This window comes from Triturus cristatus, chromosome 5_2, assembly GCF_964204655.1.
Source record: "Triturus cristatus chromosome 5_2, aTriCri1.1, whole genome shotgun sequence".
NCBI classification, from domain to species: domain Eukaryota; kingdom Metazoa; phylum Chordata; class Amphibia; order Caudata; family Salamandridae; genus Triturus; species Triturus cristatus.
In genome coordinates this window covers 1077893049-1077916665 of record NC_140588.1, presented here as the reverse complement: position 1 = coordinate 1077916665, position 23617 = coordinate 1077893049, and the positions used below count along the sequence as shown (strand labels likewise).

The following is a 23617-nucleotide window of genomic DNA, read 5'->3' as shown; positions in this document are numbered from 1 at the left end:
CAAGACGCTTAGACGTCGAAGCGAGAAAGGACTCGAGACGAGCAAAGAAGCTCAACGACCGATACGTTGTCGAAGAATTCTTCACCGTCGAAGAGGAAATCGTTGTCGACCCTCGATCCAGAACTCATATTGGAGATCGAAAGGGAGAAGAGGCGCCTCAAGACTTTGACGCATCCTCGAATGAATATCGCATTCCTCCACTCTGAAAGAGAAGGGCAAGAAGAACTTCGAAGATATCAAACCTCCTTAGACACGTTCTTCCTCCTGTGGTACAGGAGTCAATGAGGAAGAAGAGGCACAAGAAGGGCTGGGGTTGTTTCAGGGCTCAGAAGAGTCTGAATACGCAGAATCTCAGTGGCAGGAACTGGAGACCGACTCCCCTGAGGAAGGGGTGGACAGTTATCTGTTGAGACCTTCGCATGACATTGGAATGTACAACCAGGTAATCAAAAAGGCTTGTTTCCTGTTGGAAACTTTCTGCCAATCCCAAGCCAGGAACCAATTCCTGCCAATGCAATGTCCTTGACAAAGGAATGGAAGCATTTAAGGAACCTTCCACTTGTAGGGCAGTGACTCCAAGGGCGGAGAAGAAATATAAATATTCATCAGAGGACCATCAAGGGTACAGTACCAGCTGATTCCATTATCACCTCTACAGCACAGAAGAGGGCCAACATCCTGTCAACAGCAAAAGGATGGACCTCTATGGTAGAAAATTTGAACGCAGCACAGCCAATCAGTGGTGCATCGCAAATTCAAACGCCCTCCTGAACAGACCTGCGTACCAGCACTGGGAGGAGATTGCAGAACTTATGAAGCACCTGCCAGAACAATATAGAAAAAGAGCTGCATACCTGGCCGAAGAGGGGAATATATTGCCAATACATGCCTGAAATTGGCATTGTGTTCGGCAGACACAGCTAGCTGGCAAATGACCGGGATTACACTACCCAGTCGTTCGTGGCTAAGAATGTAGAGGCAAATATCTTAAATACTCCGTTCAGTGGAGAACAGTTGTTCGGGAGCACTGTCGACGACACTCTCAACCAACTCGAAAAGGATCATGAGACTGTGAATTCCGTGAGGGCGTTGTAGTTTAGAGGAAATATACGATGAGGGCCACCACCAACACGCAGACCTACTGGGAGAGGCAGCTTCTAAACTGGCATATCACACCAGGCCTTCCAGGGAGGCAGCCAATCTTTTGTACCACAACAACACTGGCAGTATCTGCAGCAAAGATGACAGTCCTTTCGAGGAAGAACATGTGTAAGAGGACAGCCACATAGGGAACACACATCCCCTGTGAATAAGTGACTTCTCAAAAACACACAGCCTCTCCCACACGACACCAGTGTGAAGCAGAATCAAGAACTTCCTTCAGGAGTGGAGGAAAAAAATGTCTGACAAATGGATCTTAAATGTCAGAGTGTGGATGTTGCATAGAATGGGAAAGGATACTTCCAGCAAGGGGACGAAAAAGGGTCCATTCGAGGAAAGAAACACCACGTCTACTCAAGGAGGTGGTGGAATTGCTGGAAAAAAAGAGCAATAGAAAAGGTGTTCAGAACAGAGTTCAAGAAAGGAAATTACTCAACATATTTTCTAATATCAAAGGTAGATGGGTCTCTGCGACCAACCCTATACCTCGGATTCATAAAAAAGTTTATAAAGACAGAAATATTCAAAATGACAGCCTTTACAGTAAGCAGTCCCACAATTGCAAAAAGGAGATTACATGTCAACTATAGATCTAAAAGACGCCTACAAGTACATTCCAATGAATGCGAAACAAAGTACTTGAGGTTTGTGGTAAACCAGACTAACTACCAGTTCAGTGCTCTCATTTGGGTGCTTGCTGCATAACTATGTCCTCCACTGATTCTTAATTCCATTCGCTCTGCCTATGCCACAAAACAGGTCAGGATTTTCACTTCGAGGCTCCGTTCAGCTAGGAAGTGTGAATCTCATACTGCTACACTGAATTGGTAACGATGTGTCTGGTATGCCTAGTGCTGGTGGGATGTATGAAGTATTCCCCACATTAAAGGTTGAAGCTGTATGGGTCTGCCATGACATACATGTCATCAGTTGTGCATCAGATTAACACCCCAGATGAAGAGAAGAAGCTGGCGCTTTGCAGATTTTTTGGTACTATGTCTCCATCCCATGGCCCAGATTATCCGCATGGATTGAGTTTAGCCTGCTACTGCATTTCCTAATACATTGTTGAAAGCTAAAAGCTCAGCTTTGCATTCCACACCGGCTACCGAGGGCCAACCCTGCACTGGAGCATATTGAATCCTCTCAATGCAGGTGCCGCATAATTAGCCTCTGTAAGGGTTCCATTGATCATGGACCTTCCTCTCTCCAGAGCCGGGTCGCCCAGCTACTGTCTGAGTCAGGCCTCGCTTGGAACCCAGCCATAATGTGCTATCCCCTATGTAATGCTGCCTCAGTCTGCTTCCCATTGCCAGTTCGTCCTTCATTGCTGACTTAGAAGCAATGAACATTCATCTATGCAACACGGGTCTGACCCATACAGCGGGTCATTTGTTAGATCCAATTTTTTCCATTCTACCTGATCTTAGCTATGTCCCTGCTCTTCCCCTATGTTGGTTCGATCATTTTGCTGTAGCCTTCTCATTGAAAGTAGTTTTTTCCCCTCCAGCGACCTGTCTGATGCTTGTGCAAAAAAGGAGAAATTGGGCTAAGCTTGATGTCCCGGCTCTAAATAAACTTTTAGTTGACAGTAAACCATCAGCACAATAGAGTTCGAGGCATGTGGGCTGCTGAATTCATATCTCTGCATAGATCGCCGCCTAGTGTTGGGTCCGGATGATTGCACATTGTTGTCCTGGAAGAGTCTTCGAAGTATCCTGAGATGGGTGACTCCTCCCCTGGACCACAGTGCGCATGGGCATCCTCTCCATCCCCAGATTGTTTTTTTCCGCCATTGGGTTTGGATGCAACTATCTTAGCTCAACTTCGGAATACTTAGTTTTAGGCCAAAAGGCCTATAGTTTTCGTCGGTACAGTTACCGTTCGGTGTCGACTACTAGTTCTAGTGCTCCACACCCTCTTCCAACTTTCGGACCGAATTGGTCCAAACTTCGACGCTCGATCGACGATGAAATCGAGGTGTCCGTTGTGCCACGCCAAGTACCCTCATATCGACGTCCACCCAGTCTGTAATAAATGTCTCTCGCCGGATCACGACGAATCGAAATGCATGGCCTGCGCGCGGTTCCGATCCAAGAAAACTCTGCGGAACCGACGGGCAGCGAGGCTCGAGGCGCAGCAGGCAGCGCCCGCACCCACCAATATATTAAGCACCGAGGACGAGGACGCCGAGAGCGTGGAAGAAATAGTCTCTAGCCCCGCTTCAGAGCATGGTTCCCAATCAGACGACGATGACTAAGTGCTCTTTCGACGTGAAGAAGCCATCGACTAGGTAGGGGACTTCGACGAAGCCTATGGAGCCGAAGAAGACAGCTCTCCCGAGGAGCTATGCCAATCCGTCGAAACGGAGGCCGAAATTGTACATCGTCGTCGGGCTCCGGTCGAGGGATCGCCTTCAGGCCTTACCCAAGACTTAATACATGGTTCCACGGCCCCGCCTTCCGGCCCGGCATCGAACACTATGCAAGAGCCACTATTACCAAAGACGACCGGGTTGTTAAACCCAATCACATCCATCGCTCCAGTCCCTTCAAAATCAAAAGTGAAACTGGTGGTGGTCGGATCAAGGGCGTCGAAACAGTCCACTGCCCTGGCGCCGACGCCGAAAAAAGTCGTCGGCTCCGAACACGTACAGAGAGACTTCGGCGCCGAGCTCACCGCAGCAGACGCGGTCGACGCACGGAAGAAGCGCGCCCTCGGGCACCACAAGGCACCGACACCTTCGGCGTCGACACCGAAGCCCGTAACCTCCGCAGTCAAGATGGCCGCCTCGGCTACGTCGACGCCTAAAGCGCCGATGCCGAATAAGTCCTCGACTACGTCGACTATCGATGCATCCCTTCAGATCAGTGACCCCCTTCCGACAAAAAAGTCGGGGTCGGCCTCGACGCCTACTACCAAGATGCCCACCTAACCACCATCTCAGTTTGCTGTGCAGCAGGTCTCTGCATCTCTACAACGCATCCGTGACCGGGTAGCCCTCCACTCTCCCTCGGGTCCCGACACTACCTCACCCTGTAGAGTGCACTCGGAGCCCACCAACATTACATTTGGGCTGCCACCAACATCGGCACCGAAACTATTTCAGATTCGGACACGTGTCCTACACACACAGTCCACCACCACTGGCCTAACAGAACAAGATTCTTCGGGGACACAATTTATCGACGCCGACACTGGCAAGTTAATGCTCCACAAGCGCAAAATAACGCCAGTCAGGGAAGAGGTGCCATACAAAATTCCTCTTAAACGCAAGCTACCGGCGGAGCAGGAACCAGTGCTACAAGAACACTTCCATCCCCTCCAACTAGATCCGCAGTCCTTTTCTCCTACCCCTTCTGAATCGGACCCGATGCAGGAATATGGTGGGGACGATACCATCTACCCCGGGGACGCAGATCCCGATGAACCACAAGACCCTGATCAGGCATGGGATGACCCCACAGACCAAAGTATCGCGCCACATACTCAGGATGCGCAACTCTACAATATTAAAACGTCTCCTACAGAGGACACGGCCGCATTTAATGCCCTTATCGAACGGGCAGCTGCTCATCATGGGGTGGAGCTACATTCTGACGCCATTGAGGAGGACTTCCTGCTTGACACTTTCGCATCTTCAGAAAGGACTGTCAAGACTCTGCCCATGCTTAAAGGGGTTCTGAAACCTGCCAAAGACATTTTCAAGGACACCACAAGAGCCCGGGTGTTAAACCCCAGGATTGAAAAGAAATATAAGCCTGCACCTGGTGACCCTAAATACATTAGGGGTCAGTTGCCATTAGACTCTATGGTGGTTGCCAACGCTCGCAAAAGAGCCCACTCACAGACGACTGGTGATGCTCCTCCCCCAGACAAAGAGTCAAAGGTCCTTGAAACATCGGGCAAACGTATTGCAGCGCAAGCAGCGAATATCCTGCGCATTGCCAATACACAGGCACTCCTGGCACGTTCTGACAGGTCACATTATGACACGCTGGAGTCACTGCTCCAACATCTACCAGAGGAGTATAAAGAGTCAGCGGAACTCCTCATTAGAGAAGGACAGCTCCTCACTAATGCATCCATAAAATGCGCCCTAGACGCAGCTGACACAGCGGCCAGGGCAATAAACACAAGTGTCATGCTGCGACGCCATGCCTGGTTACGCATCTCAGGCTTCAAACCCGAGATCCAAAACAATATCCTCAACTTACCGGTTAACACGGAATTTTTATTTGGCCCAGACGTTGACACTACCCTAGAGAAAATAAAAAAAGACACAGACACTGCCAAATCTATGGGGGCGCTACAAACGCAACAATTCCGTAGTGGCTCCTTTCGTCGCACTGGAAATAGGGGAACGTCAAGGGGTCAGGGGTCACAACAACAGTATGCTAAAGGTGGCGCACAAACCACCTACGACAAAAACAACAGGGGTGGATATCGTGGATCCAGCACCAAGGGCAGGGGATGTGGATATGGCAACACCAGGTCCTCCCCAAAGAACAAACAGTGACGCCCTCTCCCTACCCCCCGACCACTTAACATCTGTCGGGGGACGACTCCAGCTGTTCCTGTCCGCATGGAAGAACATCACCACGGACAGGTGGGTCAGGGACATCATTCAACATGGGTACTGTCTGGAACTAACTTCCACTCCACCCAACATACCACCAAAGCACCGTCCTATGTCAGCCGAACACTTACATTTACTCCAGCAGGAAGTGCATGCTATGCTCGCAAAAGGGGCCATAGAGGTAGTGCCCATCGCCCAGCAGGGCACAGGGGTGTACTCTCTGTACTTCTTGATCCCAAAAAAGGACGGCTCGCTCAGACCTATCCTAGACCTGCGACCCCTAAACCTATATATACTATCGGAGCATTTCCATATGCTCACCCTCCAACAGGTTCTCCCACTACTCAGTCAGGGGGATTTCCTAGCTACACTAGACCTGAAGGATGCATACTTCCACATACCAATACACCCTTCACACAGGAAATACCTCAGATTCACTATTCAAGGGAATCACTATCAGTTCAAAGTTCTCCCCTTCGGAGTAACAACAGCACCCAGGGTCTTTACCAAGTGCCTGGCGACAGTGGCCGCGCATTTGCGAAGACAAAATATTCACGTCTTCCCTTATTTGGACGACTGGCTAGTTCAGGCCAAGTCAGCACAACAATGTGCCACCCACATGTCCCACACCATTCACCTTCTTCACGATCTGGGATTCTCACTAAATTACCCAAAATCAAGTCTCCAACCTGCGCACGTACAACAGTACTTAGGCGCGACAATCAACACTCTGGCTGCCACAGCTCAGCCAACCTTAGTGAGAATCAACAGCATGCAACTGCTGATCTCAAAATTCCAACCTCAACACTCCCTTCCGGCGCGAGTGTTCATGCAGTTGATAGGCATGATGGCCTCCTGCATTTTCATAGTCCCACACGCGAGACTACATATGCGCCCGCTTCAGGAGTGCTTAGCACGTCAATGGAATCAGGCTCACGGGCAACTAAAAGACCTAGTGTTGGTGAGCGGTCGGGCATACAACTCTCTGCATTGGTGGAATCCACAAAACCTTTGCAAGGGCCGACCGTTCCAAGAGCCTGTTCCACAAATAATACTGACAGCGGACGCGTCTCTCCAGGGATGGGGAGCTCATGTACTCAATTACACAGTGCAGGGACTATGGACTACACAACAAAAGAAGATGCACATCAACCTTCTGGAACTGATGGCAATCTTCCTGGCAATGAAAGCATTCAAAGTACACCAGTGCAACAAGGTCGTGTTGATCCGGACGGACAACATGACTGCCATGTACTACATACACAAGCAGGGAGGAACACACTCTCCACAGTTGTCTCATCTGGCTCAGAGCATGTGGAAGTGGGCCTTTCAGAGGAACATATTTCTCATGGCAGAACACCTCCCAGGTAAGGACAACCAGATGGCGGATCTGCTCAGCAGACACAGCCACCAGATGCACGAGTGGGAGTTAGACCCATCAGTACTCCAACCGTACTTCCAGCAGTGGGGTCATCCAGAGATAGACCTATTCGCCACAAGGGAAAACGCAAAATGCCAAAGCTTTGCCGCCAGGTTCCCACATCCACAGTCGCAGGGCAATGCGATATGGATGAACTGGTCCGGCAGATTTGCGTACGCTTTTCCCCCAGCGCCGTTGATACCGCTGGTGGCACGCAAACTGCGACAGCACTCACTGACACTCATCCTGGTTGCTCCAACATGGGCACGCCAGCCATGGTACACCACCTTTCTGGAACTTTCCGTGGTGCCGCATCAAAGGCTGCGGATCAAACCCGCGTTTTTGACGCAGAACCATGGAGAAATTCAGCACCCAGATCCGCAACAGCTGAACCTGGCAATCTGGCTCCTGAAGTCCTAGAGTTTGGCTACCTAAACCTGCCACCTGACTGTATGGAGATCATTAAGGAAGCTAGGAGACCCACTACCAGAGCTTGCTATGCAGCCAAATGGAAGAGGTTTGTCATTTATTGCAACAACAATGACATTAACCCGCTAGACGCATCTATTCAGAACATAATCTGCTATCTATTACACCTATACCGATGCAATCTGGCATACACCTCAATATGTGTCCATTTAACCGCAATAGCAGCCTATCTCCAAAACAGGCAGCACCTCTCTTTATTCAGAGTGCCTGCCATCAAAGCCTTCTTGGAAGGCCTTAAACGGGTGATTCCCCCAAGGCACCCCCCAGCACCGGTGTGGAACCTCAACTTGGTCCTCACCAGACTAATGGGTCCACCCTTTTGAACCTCTCCATTCATGTGAGATTCAATTCCTCACCTGGAAAGTGGCTTTCCTGGTTGCCATCACTTCCTTAAGGAGAGTTAGTGAACTCCAGGCACTAACCATTCAGGAGCCATTTATACAAGTTCACGCAAACCGGGTCGTACTACGTACCAACCCCAAATTCATGCCTAAAGTAATATCGCAGTTCCACATGAACCAAACCATCGAACTGCCGGTTTTCTTTCAAAACCCACAAAATGTCGCTGAGAGGATGCTCCACACACTAGATGTAAAGAGGGCCCTCATGTACTATATTGACAGAACTAAAAACTTTAGGAAGACTAAACAACTCTTCGTTGCCTTCTCTCCACAACACAAGGGCAACGCCATTTCCAAAACAGGTATAGCCAGATGGATCGTTAAATGTATCCAAATTTGTTATCAAAAAGCTAAACGCACATTAACGATTCCACCACGAGCCCACTCAACACGAAAGTTAGGGGCGTCCATGGCTTTCCTCGGAAACATTCCTTTACAAGAAATATGTAGAGCAGCCACATGGTCCACTATACATACATTTACCAAACACTACTGTGTAGATGTACACTCAAAACAGCAGGCAGCTGTAGGACAGGCTGTTCTCAAAACTCTTTTTCAGACTGCTGCAGCTGGCACGGGTAGCCGCCGCTAATAGGAGGTACTGCTGTGTATTCTATGCACAGATATGAATTCAGCAGCCCACATGCCTCGAACTGAATATGCTACTTACCAGTATGCATCTGTTCTTGGCATGTAGGGCTGCTGACATTCATATCGCCCACCCTCCTCCCCGGCGCCTGTGGCAGCTGCAGCTCTCAGAATTACTGTATAGCATGGTCATCACTTCCTGTATCTACTCCATCACTGCCACAATGGCGAAAAACAATCTGGGGATGGAGAGGATGCCCATGCGCACTGTGGTCCAGGGGAGGAGTCACCCATCTCAGGATACTTTGAAGACTCTTCCAGGACAACAATGTGCAAACATCCGGACCCAACACTAGGCGGCGATCTATGCACAGATATGAATGTCAGCAGCCCTACATGCCAAGAACAGATGCATACTGGTAAGTAGCATATTCATTACTGTTACCGATTATGGTTCCATCCAAAATTGGATTGCTCAGGCAGTAGACGCCTGACTCCCGCTGTGTAACAAACACGTTAAAAGACAACTGCCCCCAGCTCCCTGGTTCTCAAAGGAGCTGAAGAGTGAAAAATCTAAATGTAAAATCTTAGAAAGAAGTTGGAGGAAACACGATCATGAAGAAGATAAAGTGGCATATAAAAAAGCCCTTAAGGAATACCATATTCTTTGTAAAGTAGCTCAAGCTGAGATCTCTTTACACATAAAATCTCTCAGTCTTAAAACTGCTCCAAAATGCTTTTTAAGGTGGTAAAAGAACTGTCTGGCACAGAAACTCAGACTACCCCCTTGCTTTTACTGGTGCATAATGTGAAGAACTTGCCCTCTACTTTAATGATAAAGTTGAACAAATACACCCTGCGCTGCTTATTAAACACTCTCAAACTATTTCACCGGAGTCCAAGACCACCATTACTGTCTCCCCTGAGTCTGCGGGACTAGGGTCCCACGTTAATAGTATCTCCTCCAATAAATTGGAAACTTGGACCCTCTGGGAACCTAGCTCCTTCGGCTACGTCTTGGCAAATATGAAATCGGGCTCCCACCGTGAGTTAGTCCCCTTTCATGTGATTAAACAGCTGCATCTGCCCATACACTCTATTATTATGAATCTCCTTAATGCCTCCTTATTGGAGGGTGTTGTACCGTGGGAATGGAAACATGCTATGGTGCTCCCTCTTCTGAAGAAAGCCAATGCTGACCCCACAAAGCAATATAACTTTCGGCCCATTTCGCTGCTCCCGGCCTTCTCTAAAATTCTGGAAAAGCATATAAACGGTCAATTGACCCCTTATGTGGAATCTCAGAACGTGCTCCACACCTCTCAATCAGGTTTCAGAGCTGACTTCTCTACCAAATCAACTCTTCTTGGAGGCATGGAAATGATGAGGCACAGGTTAGATGAGGGTGAAACAATGGCCCTTATCTTACTGGACCTAGCGCTGCATTCGGCACGGTGTCTCACTCCGTCTTGTTGAGAGCCTTGCAGGCTGTGGGCTTAGCTGGATTAGCCTTGCAGTGGATTGTATCTTTTTTTAGATGACCGAACCTTCCAGGTTTTTTCGGCGTCCACTAATTCCAAATCTTATCCGCCCCCTAATGGAGTTCCTCAAGGGTCCCCTCTGCTATTTAAGGTGTATGTCAGCCCTCTGGCGGATTTTGTGGAAGAGGCTGATCCCTCCCTTTTCCTATGCTGATGACACTCATGTCATTTTTTTCCCCTATCCTCGGTTAAGGGGTCGGACCAATCTGCTCTTCAGTCAGGTTTGAGTAAAGTTGCAAAACAATCTACTCAAACTGAACGGTGAAAAGACTGAAGTTATGATTTTAGGGAAAAAACATGATCTGTGGGGTCCTCCGCATTGGCCACCCGAAATGGGTGCACTGCCCTTGCCAGTACATCACGTTGGCAATTTGGGTTTCATCACGAACGAGCATCTTTCTATGAAACCACAAGTCACTAGGATATCTGCCATCTGTTTTACTATTTTAAAATGGCAGAATTTTTTTTATGGATGATTCCTTTCTCTGCCCAGACAACGGTAGTCCATTCCCTAGTCACTTCTAGGTAGGACTGTGGCAATGTTCTCTATCTGGGCTCCAATAAAGATATAATCCAAAGACTTCAAGTGGTGCAGAATGTGGCTGCTAGACTACTGTGTCAGGTGCCTAAATCTTCATCAGTCACTGGCTTCCTCCATAGCCTTCATTGTCTCACGGTGGAGAATCGTATAAAATTCAAAGCCCTTTGCTACATGTTTAAAATCAAAATTATAATGGCCCCCAAATATTTACAAAAGTTAGTTCAACGCTACCAACCCACGCATCTTCTGCACTCTGCCCCCAGATGAGGTTCTCTGTCCCGAAATTAGGACCAACTCTGTGGAATTCTTTACCTATCTCACTACGTGAGGGAACCGTTTATGGTGTATTCCGCATAAGTTTGAAGACTTGGTTCTTCAATTCTTAGATCCTTCTTGCTAGATCTCAGCCTTCCTACCGGACCAGCACCGGGAAACCCCTCTGGGTAGCTGTGCGCCCTACACATTCTATTCAAAATCTAATGGGACAACAAAGTCCCTTTGTAAGAGGTAGGATGGTTGCTTTAGCAATAGAGGTTAGGAAGTAGAGATTGTTGCATGGTTTATGCCTGAATAGCACTGCTGCTAAGACCTTGTGTGACATGTCTCTGCTACAGGGAAGCTTCAATCAGGTTTTATAAGGCAAGGCTAATCACCCAGTAGGGTATCCAGGCGCTTGCAGGCCCCAGAGGTTTATTTGAACAGCCATGTCTTGAGGGCCATTCAGTATTCAGGAATTGAGATGGCCCGGAGGTGCATGAGGAGGCTGTTCCAGGTCTTTGCTGAAATGTGGACAGAGCGTCCTCCACTTCTGCTTCAGTAGATGTGGAGTATGGGCAAGTGAAAGGTAGGTGGAGCATAGTCTTCTCGATGGTTGATGTAGGTTCAGACAGTGGTTGTGTGGAGCCTTGTGTGCATGGGTCAGCAGCTTGAATTGACATCTCTTCTGTACATAGAGCCAGTGGAATTTCCGAAGATGGGGGTGATGTGGGTTCGTTGGGGAAGGCCGAAGAGGAGTCTAGCCTGAATGTTCTGTATGGTCTGAAGTATTTGTAGAAGGTGTGCTGCAATTCCTACATAGAGGGCTTTGCTGTAGTTCAGTCGGCTAGTGATGAGGGCTTGTGTCACGGTGTGTCTCGTGTGTAGGGGTAGTCACTTCAAGATCTTACGTAGCGTGCGCAGAGTGAGGAAGCAGACGCAGGAGACTGTGTTGATCTGTGATTTGATGGTCAGCTTGTTGTCAATGATGATTCCGAGGTTTCTGGCATGGTTGGAGGGAGTGGGTGTGGGTCCTAGGTCTGATGGCCACCAGGAGTCGTTTCATGTGTTGCTGCTGTTGCCAAAGAGCAGTACTTTCATCTTGTCTGTGTTCGGTGCAGGCAGTTGTTCTTCATCCAATCGGCGACGTTTGCCATACAGCTGTGGAAGTTGGTTCTGGTGGTGGGATCATCGGTGAGTGAGAGAATGAGTTTGGTGTCTGCGTAGGAAATTATGTTAACGTAGGATTTGACGATGTTGGCCTGCATTGAAGACGGTGGGGCAGAGAGATGAGCCCTGGGGTACACCGCAGCCTTCTAGGGTTCAGAGGTGAAAGGTTCAGAAGGTGGATCCTTTGGGTTCTTCCGGGGAAAGGAGGTGATCCATCTGAGCGTGTCCCCTTGGATGACGATGTAGTGGAGTCTTTCGATCAGTGAGTGGTGGGATACTGTGTTGAAGGCAGCGGAGAGGTCCGTGAGGATCAAAGCTGCTGTTTCTCCTCAGTCAAGGTGGGTTCGGATGTCGTTGGGGCTGCGATTAGGGCGGTGTCAGTGCTGTGATGGCTGCGGAAGCTGGATTGTTGATTATCTTTTCCAGTACCTTCACTGGGAATGGGAGCAGGGACTTTAGGTGGTAGTTTTTAAGTTCGCTGGGGTCGGTGGAGGGTTTCTTGAGTAGCGGTCTAACTTAGGCGTTTTTCCAGGCGTCGGTGTTACAGAAGCTGGAGCATGGGCCTGGGGGTCGGTATGCGAAGGTGCCGCTGATTGTAGTCTTGTTGTCTGTGTGGAGCTTGAAGTAGAGATGTTCCATGGAGGGTGGTGGTATTGTCGGTGGTGATGGTACACTGTATGTTTTCTTTGTGGTTGATGGCTGTTCCTCCTTCTGGCTTGTTGATGTCCTGGTGAGTGATTTTATAACTATCAGGGATTACTGTGGCAATGTCTGGGGCGGATATGGGTTTGAGCCAGGTCTCAGTGAGGAACAGTCAGGTGCGAGGGTGGCGATGAGGTCCCATAATTCAGTGGAATGCTTGCATAGTGAGTGTATGTTGAGAAGGGCGCATACAAGTTGTTTTTTATGTTCAGGTGGTGTCTGTGGTGTGTTCATGGTGGGGCTTGTGGGTAGACTGGTGTGTGTGCGCGCGCAGTGGCAGGTAAAGTGGCAGTGGGTGCGGGTGAAAGGTCCTACTGTGGAGCGTCGGTCGGTGCAGCGGCAGTGTTTGTTGTGGCATCTGGGATCGCGTGTGTAGAGCTCGGCAATAGTGTATCTTTGGAGGGTGGGACGGCAAGGAGTAGTGGCACTTGGCGCGGTCCAAACAAGGATGGACGCAAATGGGCTTGCCTTTGGTGCGCCAGCAGTGCGCCAATTGGGCACAGTCGTGCTGCGGCCTGCATTAAGTAGGTCCTGGGCTGGGCGGGGCTTAATACTGAAGTTATGTTAGGTGAACACCCAGAATAACCTGTCCCCTGAATGTTTTCTTTAGAGTTTGCAATTGAGGAATAAGTATTGGAGGGTTGATATAGTATTAAAGAAGTGAGCAGGTAAATGTGTAGTGAGCATAACCCACATGTTTACGATTTAAAAATTACACAAATAATTCCTTTAAACTTAACGTGGTTTTGCTTGCCCCACGTTGTTATGATTTTTCGATCTCTCCAGGCCTTATACAGGCTGCTTATAACCAACTCCTAATAGAGCATAGACCTAAAGGCCAAATGCTTGTAGGATGTATGGCTTTTTGCTGCTCAGTTTAGTACAGAATTACGTGCAGTGCATGCAAGTTGCATCGGTAATACTGCACCCAGAAATACAGAGAGGCTGCAGCAATTCCCAGGTGCTGTACCACTGATTATCCTGAGGAATGGGCAGCAAATGTGAGAAGCTCTGTTTATGCACCACTTCCCACATTATTTAGGTCATTTTGAGGCCGATCATTGATAAATTATGGCTGGGATAACTACGTGAAAAGTGTTGTAGGAAAATCCTACTGGTGGCAGTTTTTCGACCGCGCGTGTAATTCTTACTGTGCTGGTTAGCAAGCAATTCGGGATTTTCATAAAATCTGCAATAACTAGAGCCTAACAGGTACACTAGTATACACTTAGTATCGGCTCTTTAATTAAACTGTTTAATCGACAGTCAGAAATTAAAATTAGGAAGTTTCCACACAATCCATCCTTCCCCGACCGTTCCAGCTCTGTTCAGAGCTTGTGTGACCAACCAGCAGATACTTTGGCCTACAAGGAAAGCCAGTTTACCCGGCTTTCAATTGCAGTGCCTATAAAAACATCATCATAACTAATTTAAGTGGAAAACACCACTGTAAATCCATTACAGTTTCACGTAGGCTTCACAAATAGTTCCCATTCGCTTAATAAATATTGAGATACTACTAAAATGTTAGTTTCAAGCACCACAGAAACTTTTGGTTCCACATGTTACGGTTGTCTTTCATCTACTTTAAATAAACTGATTAACACATAAAGAAAAGCTTTGCAGCTGAAGCAGCGTCTAAATTGGACACAAAGTGATAGATTGTCTAGTAATACAAATAAGCTAGAGTTTTGTGCTGAAGCCATGTACCACTTAACAAGGACAGTTTAGAGAGACAAAAGTAACTTTGCAAAAGTTGGTTTCGCTGTATGTTCCAATGCTATACTTATCTGCCACCTGCAGCCGCGCTCAGTGATCACAGAGCGATATCGCCCCTGGAGAATGACCTGCAAGTCAAGGCTTCCAGACGGACACACCAGCAATGACATTGGTAAAACTCAGTCCATCAGCAATGTGTTGACAATGTGGCTAAATGTATTAACAATACATTATTTCAGAAAGTTTTTCCCCAGATATTTCCTTGCACTTGCATCTTTGAGCTGCCAACACCTGTGAATCGGCTTATCAAGTTTTTGGAAACTTAAATTTCTCAGGGTGGTGAGGCCGACCAGCTGAGGCTTAGTGGACAAGGTAGCACTTGACAACCGGAGAACCTACATACATACATACATACATACATGCATACACACACAAACATTGAACATTCAACAGAACATCAAATAAACTTGTCAACCATATTGAGGCCAGATCACTTAACAAGCCTGTGGCTAGGTTATATAAGAATGACTATTGTCAGGGGCGGGTTTGGAGAAATGCCAATTAAATGTAGCTCTTTCTGTAATAGTAAATTCTGTAGTCAGACCAGCATCAGGTCTGTTACCTCGGTCTACTGAGGAACCAAGCTGAGGCTGCTGTATCGACTTCAGATTAAAGAAGGACCTGCACCGAAGAAACTGGTGTAGGGCGCATTATTCCATGATGCAGGACTGTGCCAGGTTTCCATTTGCTGCAATCTCTGTTCTGATGAAAGAGTGGGTCCATCCGGTAGACCAGCAGGAGTGTAGACTATTTTTATATGTCCTCAAACAACTCCCGACTCCAGAGACAAAAAATCTCCAGGACCCCCACAGAAAATTGCACCAAAAGGAGGCAGAGCACAGCACCCTCGGCCTCAAAAATACACTAGTTATGGTCAGGAGGATTTTCATTCCCACGGTTGATCTACCGCCAAAGGAGCCTATGCTTCATGGCAAGGAATACCTCTGAGATCGCTATGCCTTCGCCAACTACCCACCTACAAACAAAAGCTGGTCAAAAAGGCCTCTCAACACAGCTGATCACAAGCAGAGGAGCAGAAATATGAATTCTCTACTGGGGCATATGGTAGCATAGTCTCCTTCTGCTACTAAGCCTACACATAAAAAGCAGAGGCTAACATCTGAAGAGGCCACCTCTAAAGGCATTCAGGCATACTGTGTCCATGAAAAGAAGCAGGTAGAGACCGCGCCACCTACACCAAATACAGTTTTGGCCATACCACCCACTCCTCTCCGCAAATGTCCCCTACAGTCACTTCATACGGCCTCTGGCCACTGCATATTCAAAGAGCCACTGCCACTTCATGAAGAGGCAGAACTCACGAACAGCAGGACAAAGCCTGCCATGTTTATAGAACTGATCCACAGGATGACTACCGATTGGAGCCTTACCCAATGCAAGCATCGCCTCCAGATGATACATCTACATATTATGCAATTCTTCCCAGAGCTCGGAAAGGATTGACAGATTGGTAGCTCTCTCTAGACTCTGTGGGTGGTGGTGCATGGCCGTTCTCAGTTGGTGGAGCGATTTGTATGGTTAATTCCGATAACGAACCAGACTCCTCCATGCTAACTAGTTACGCGACCCCCCAGCAGAGAAATATTCTAAGATTTTTTATTATTCTCTGTTCAAATAAAGGGCTGCTACAATGCCTTCCTGACACTCCTAAGACAAGCCCTAACATAATACAGGACAGGAAGAATTCCAACTAATACTCTGAGGTTAGAACAGCCCCAGAATGTTTACAAAATATTTTACAGTCATGGCCGCACTTATACAGAGCAGTGCCATTCATGTGTTTCCATACCATGATGACTGACAGGTAAAGTCATCAGTCGTATGCAATGTCTAGCACACTCCCAGGAAACCATTTGGCACTTTCTTACATTTACTGTAAAGCCCAATTTGGGAAAGTCCCACCTTTGTCCTTAGTAGACGCAAGTGTTCTTAAGAGCGACATTAATTACAGTAATAGGCAAAGCAACGAGAAAGTGATAGCATTCCAAAGCCTTCTTCCCCTTTAACGGCCATTACTTTATCTGACAGCGAGAGCAATAATGAACCTTTTAGGAATAAAGGTGTCATGAATTGCTCTAGTACTGGATGCAGTCTTACACGTGTCCTCCTCATGAGTATCTCGTCATACAGTGGTCAAAGAGACTGGAGCATGAGAGGATCTGGTTTTGGCAGATCCCAGTCCTCTGCCTTAATTAAAATGATGGAAACAAAACACCTAGCTGGGAATGTTGCATTTCTACCCACCGCTACAGGTGGTATCCCTTATGGGGTGGAGCAGCACACCCAGTCTTCCGATTCGTGACTGGCGGTCACCACGAGTAACTCTTGCACATCTTACTTGCTTGAGCTAATGACAGAGCTGGTAGCTCTTTGAGCCTTTCAGAAGCAAATCATCAGCGAGATGGTGCTTAATAGCACAGAAAACATGGTGCACGTCCTGCATTCAGAAGCATTGGCACATTTTGTTGCAACTGGTGTAGACAAATTGGCCATTTGCTGTTCAGTCATCTGTGGCTTTTCAGACCTTCTCAGCAGAAGCTACCAGCAAACCCACAAGTGGGAGATGAAAACTCGGGTGCTCAGCCACTACTTCTACCATTGGGACAAGCCTACAGTCCATCTGTTTCCTACACAAAATGCATAAACCTTGTGTCCAGCTACCCCCACGTTCATTCTGTAGGCTATGTATTCTCTGGTTGGAGATCTTTGCACCCGCATCTCCTACCACAATACCACTGATTCCTTATGTCATTAGGAAGATGTATTGAGCTCCAGTGAAACGAATACTCCTAGCCCAGACCTCTTGATAGCTAACATTCTCAGGATGTCTAGAAATGATAACCCACCCACACGAGAAGCTGTAAATGTGCCCAGCTCCTTTACGCAACATCTGGGTCACTTAAACCATCCCAAAATCAGGGAGCTCAGTCTTGTGATCTGGCCCCCGTTGTCCTAGAATTTGAGTATCTTCAGCTTCCCGAAGCATCTATGGAAATAGTAAAGGAAGCTAGAAACCCAACCACAAGAGCATGTTATGCAGCTTGATTATGTCGTTAATCCATTGTGTCGTTAGTCCATTTGTTGTTCTAAATTAAACATTCAGACACTAACGGACAGTGTATTAAATATCCTCTGTCATCTATTATATCTACATAAGTCCTCCTTTGCGTACTCTTCAGTATGTGAATACATAATGCCTATAGCTGCTTACTTGCAAAACAGGCATCTGTCCATTTTTTAAATTCCTTTAGTACTACACTACTGGAACTTGGGGTACTCTCCGAATTGGTTGATCATCTGGTCCTGGATGGGGAATAATATGCTGAAGCTTCAACTCTAGTAATAAACGGAGGTCCTCGTTGTCAACAATCTGGTAAAGTCTGGCCAGACAAGTTTTGGCCCGAAGACCTAGGTACTTCACCCACCACCTCTTCGTCAAAAACCTAGGGGTAAAAATTGATGCACATTTGTTAGTAGAAGATCAAGTTTCAGCTACAGTTTCAGTCTGCTATCATCATTTGCACATTATGCAAAACATTCTCCCCATATTTAGAGCTGGACAGTAAAGATCGGGTGTCCAGACCGTTGATTTGCCTTAGACTCAGTTATGCAAACACAACATACCTGGATATGTCTTTTGCATTGCTTAAAAGGTTGCAGGTGGTGCCGGATTCAGCGACTTGCTTTGCGACCGGCGTTTCAAAATCGGCCCACATAAGCCTGTCTCCGTTACACTGGTTTTAAATACCACCTAAGATCCATTCAGTACCCTCAGCTGTGTTCATAGATCCCTTTGTCAGTGTTCTAATTTTACCAAAGCACAGTTGGTTCTTTGCCTTCCTACTAGTTCCCTGGGTTCCGCAAGAGGTCACTTTTTGGATCCCCCTAAACTACACAAAGCCGGATTGGGAGGGCATTGCTTCACAATCTGCCCTCCTAGGCTGTGGCATTACATGCTGGATCTCTTTTGTTGAAGTTTGGGTGCAACCTCGAGACCTGGTGTGCAAATGGGTATATCAGTAGCTCCAACGGGCATGAGTTTCCCTTTTCACTTACACAAGTGCCTAGAGACACCTGATAAGTGTGCTTTAAAATTGTGATTAACTTAGCATTATCATAACTACCACCTGTTCCTTCATGGGATCTCAACTTTGTTTTCACTCACCTCTTCATGGAATGCAGAACTTCTTTATGTAGAGTAAGTGAATTACAAGCTTCTGTCTCTTTTTTAACTCATGCTTTATTCGGGTACACAAGGAGTTGTCCTTAAAGCATACCCTCGTTTCTTGCCAAGTTGTTTCTCATTTTCATGTTGATCAATCTTCTGGGCTGCCTCCTTACTTTGTGCAGCCCCAGTCTCTTGTGGAAAGGGCTCTACATCATCTAGATGTAAGAACCGTTATGCATTCTGTTAAACGAGCATAGCCAATTCACAAAACAAAAAGATTTCTGTTGCATTTGTTCAGCCACACTCTGGCATACTGATCTCAAAAGCAGGTCTTGCCAGATGGATTGTATGATGTATGGTGTATTTAAATATGATTTCTCTTACCAGCATATGATCTTACTTGAATTCATAGACCTAATTAGGTTAACTCTCCATTCGAACACTGAAGCACTGGGGATGGTCACATGCTGAGGTGTTTCTGCAGAGGTACCACGAATCACCTCAAAACTGAAACTACTACTTTGAAGAAAAACAAGTTGCAACATCAGAGTCCAACACCAAGTGACATGAGTGTGCACAACATGTTAATCTACAGCACTACAAGCTGAAAGCCAGTTGCTACAAATAGGGAACTTTTAACTTCTCTTCTAGGGATCAACCTTGACCATTCAATGGGTTGCACCTTTTGAAAATTTTGAAGCCCAACAAATCCTGGAGGGGCATATTCCCGGTGCGATGTCCTCGTAGGGTTTCCCTGGTAGTCTCTTATAAGATCAGCTTAGGCTGGATCAGGTATATGTGAATGGCTCCAGATTGGAAGGCAATCTCACCCGGACTGATGGTCAAGCACAGAGAAGGGATGGTGCTCACTCTAGCAGAGGGGAAGTCCGGTTAGATCAAACCGGGGGAGGTGGCTACTTCCCTCCACACTCGCCCGAGGCACATCTGGTTTCAGAGATGCAAATGCCAGCTCTGCAATGTCAACCTCACCATACATATCCTAGACACTGTGGAGACAAAACTCCAGTTCTGGGGTACTGAGACTAATTTTACTTGCAGGAACCACCCAACAAAATTACAAGTATAAAGACCTGTAACCCTTACTAGAATCAACACGATCACCACTATCTGTCTCTAGGAAGCACAGTGCCCACCTGTAACACTGTCTCCATAAGCACTCTGATAGAACTACTAACAATAGCCCTTTCATGGAATATATCTTAGAGTTTCTTCTCAAGCTTTATAAAACTTGTTTCAGCAGATGATTCTTTTCTATTATGAAATCTAATCTGTTGGATAACCATATATTCGAGGCATGTGAGCTGTACATCACATGCTTTGCATACTCCTTCCATCTAGTGTTGGGTCCGGATGTTTGCAAGTTGTTTTTCTTCAAAGAAGTCTTTCCAGTCACGAGGTAGGTGACTCCTCCTTTCGGTGATAGTGTACATCGACTCCATTGTTAGTTTGTTTTTTTCCGCCATCGGGTTCGGACGTGAATTGCTGCGCTCCGGTCCGACACCGTTTTTCACATTCCCCTCAGTGCACAATCCACTTACCCTCTACAGTATTGTTATTCGATCACATTTCCCATTCTCCGCGTATCGTATTGTTTCAAGAAAAATCTTTTGATTGGAAGCTTTGTGGCAGGCCGTCCGGCCTAGCCGCGTCGAGCGCTTTTGCAGTCGATGGAACGGACTCCATTTAAATGTTGTCCTCGGTGTCACGCCAAGTACCCTCGCACTGAGTCTCATGAAGTGTGCAACTTGTGCCTCTCCCTGGAGCACAATGAACAGGAGAACAGGACTGTGACTCGTGCAGATCTTACCGATCCATGAAGATGCTCCGTGACCGTCTGGCTCGACGTCACGAAATGGAACAACACAGCGGCTCCAGTCCGGATCTCTTCGGATGAGACTCGGAACAAGACAGCCCCCCCCCCCTCCCCCCCCCCCCCATGCCCCAAACTCTAAATCTGCCCAAGAAAAAGGCTCTGGTCCCTCCTCTGCCTTCGGGCCAACATCGGCACCGAGAACAGGTTTTGAATGTCCCGTCTTCGGGCCCAGCACCAAAACAAACACCAAAGCCTTCCGGCTCGGGAACCAAGCCGAAACCATCTACACCATGACCGAAGCATGCTGTGGTGACAATCCCTTCGGTTCCGAAACCGAAATCATCTTCGGATCCGAACACTTCGGCGCCGAAAACATTGGCTCCAAAAATAATGGCACCGAAAGACAAAACAGCTCCTACTCCATCAAAGGAGCATTGTTTTAACATCCCACATTCAAACCCGGACCCAAAACAAAAAGAACTTTTCATCAATCCCAAAACTGGACATATTCTTCCAAAACTACCATTAAAATACAAACCAGAAACTGAGGGAAACCTGTTGGTTCTAACCCCTCTCCTCCTCCTCCTATCACCTCTTTCACCACCTAACCCAAATTTGTTGATAACACCCACAAATACACCACTACCACAATCATCTGACAACCAGGATGACGAAGACGGGGAATGGGTTGATGATAATAATCCTGATTCATGGAACGATTATAACACAGATCCAAACACAGATAACGATCCAGATCTATACCCTACATAACCTCTCCATCTGATGATAATGTAGGATACATAGAATTAATAAATAGGGCTGCTGAGTATCATGGAGTTCAGCTGCATAAAGAATCACTTGAGGAGGATATTCTCTATAAGATATTAGGCTCTTCCCAGAGATCCACTCACACAGTGCCTATGCTCCTTCTACAGGGGGGGGGGGGGGTTAGGGGGGAGGGGGGGTGGCTCCACAAACGTATCCACAGACAACACCTCAACACCACATAAAGGCAACAGTCAGTCACCCTCTTCAAGAGGTTACTTTTGAGGCGGATTTAGAGGCAACAATGGCAAGGGAAGAGGTAAAGGTTCGACACCCCGCACCTCCCCCGCAACAAACAAACAGTGACTTGCCTCCTCTTCCCCCAATCATTTCACACCTGTCGGGGGACATCTCTCTCAATTCCTCCCTATGTGGCATACACTAACTTCAGACAAATGGGTCCTAGCAATTGTCCAATCTGGTTATTGCGTGGAGCTTACCAACAATCCCCCAAACATTCCTCCACGTTGACACAAAATGTCACCAGAGCATATACACCTCCTCAGACAGGAGGTTCGCTGTCTTCTGCAAAAGGGAGCTATAGAGCCCGTACCACTGCGATATCGGGGATCCGACATGTACTCCCTTTATTTTCTCATACCCAAAAAGGACGGCTCTCTTAGGCATGTACTGGACCTCAGAGAACTAAATCAATATATTCACTCAGATCACTTTCACATGGTGACACTTCAACAAGTGCTCCCCCTTCTACAGCGGGACAACACTACCAGTTCAAAATGCTTCCATTCGGAGTCACCACTGCTCCCAGAGTATTCACCAAATGCATGGCAGTAGTCGCTGCTCACCTGCACAGATAACATATTCATGTCGTCCCATCCTTGGACTCATCAAAGCCAGTTCTTACCCACATTGTCTCCAGCACACTCCGATAACAGTACAATTACTGCACGATCTAGGGTTCACTGTAAAAGTGTTGAAGTCCCATCTCCAACCCTACAACACGCAAACATACTTGGGAGGCACTCTCAATACTCGAAAATCTCTAGCCTATCCCAATGCAGCCAGGAGCTGCAATATTCAGGCTCTACTTTCATGGTCTCAGCCCAACCAGTCATTACCAGCTTGAGTATATATGCAGTTACTAGGAATGATGGCATCTTGCATCACAATAGTTCCATATGCAATACTTGTAATGCGTCCCCTTCAACAATGCTTAGCACGTCAGTGGAATCAATCCCAGGTTCAATTGTCAGATCTAGTGCTGGTAGACGGCCACCTCCATCGCTCTATGCAGTGGTGGAATCCACAAAACCTATCCAAAGGGCGGCCCTTCATCGACCCAGTTCCACAGACAGTCCTAACAGCAGACGCATCGCTCACTGGTTGTGGAGCTCATCTCCAGACTCGCATGATTGAAGGTTTGTGGAGTCAAAAGCAAAACAACTTCCCATTAATCATTTAGAGCTGCTAGCAGTATTTCGAGCGCTCAAAGCTTTCCAGGCTCGTATTGCAAGCTAAACTGTCCTGATACGCACCGACAACATGACAGCCATGTATTGCATACAAAAACGGGGGGGGGGGGGGGGGGAAGACACTCACTCTCCAGCTGGCAAGCCTTGCACAAGGCATTTGGAGGTGGGCCATAATCACAAAATGTATCTCCTAGCAGAACACCTCCCAGAAGTAATCAATCAGATCGCAGATCTTCTCAGCAGGCAGAGACAACAGATTTACGAGTGGTCACTTCACCCTCAAGTTCTCTTCCCATTCTTTCAAATGCATGGTTGCTCCACCACACAAAGGCAATCCTATTTCTAAATCCTATATTGCTCGGTGGATAGTTAAATGTATTCAAACATGCTTTGCAAAAGCAAAGAGGACTTTACCAATACCCCCTAGAGCGCATTCCACACATAAACTGGGGGCTACTACGGCTTTCTTAGGAAATATTCCCATAGCTGACCTCTGTAAAGCTGCAATATGGACTACACCACACACATTTACCAAACACTATTGTGTAGATGTGTTAGCCAGACAGCAAGCTAATGTAGGCCAGGCAATTCTTAGGACACATTTTCAAACGACTGCAACAGGTACAGGTTAGCCACCGCTTTGGGAGAATACTGCTGTATAGTCTATGCAAAGCATGTGATCTACAGCTCACATGCCTTGAACGGAAAAT

The 23617-nt window shown here is 47.2% G+C and overlaps 1 protein-coding gene across 2 annotated transcripts in view; it reads left to right on the top strand.

Annotated features, from left to right (window-relative positions):
* Window positions 1-23617, top strand: part of LOC146829699 (sestrin-3-like) — a 220848-nt gene that overhangs the window by 116759 nt on the left and 80472 nt on the right. Inside the window, exon 8 of one of the 2 annotated variants that reach the window (XR_014962284.1) lies at window positions 14651-14738. The exons of the other annotated variant lie outside the window; for it this stretch is intronic. The gene's annotated coding sequence lies outside the window, so the exon portion shown is untranslated. The remainder of the gene's footprint in view (window positions 1-14650; window positions 14739-23617) is intronic. 2 annotated transcript variants of the gene reach the window in all.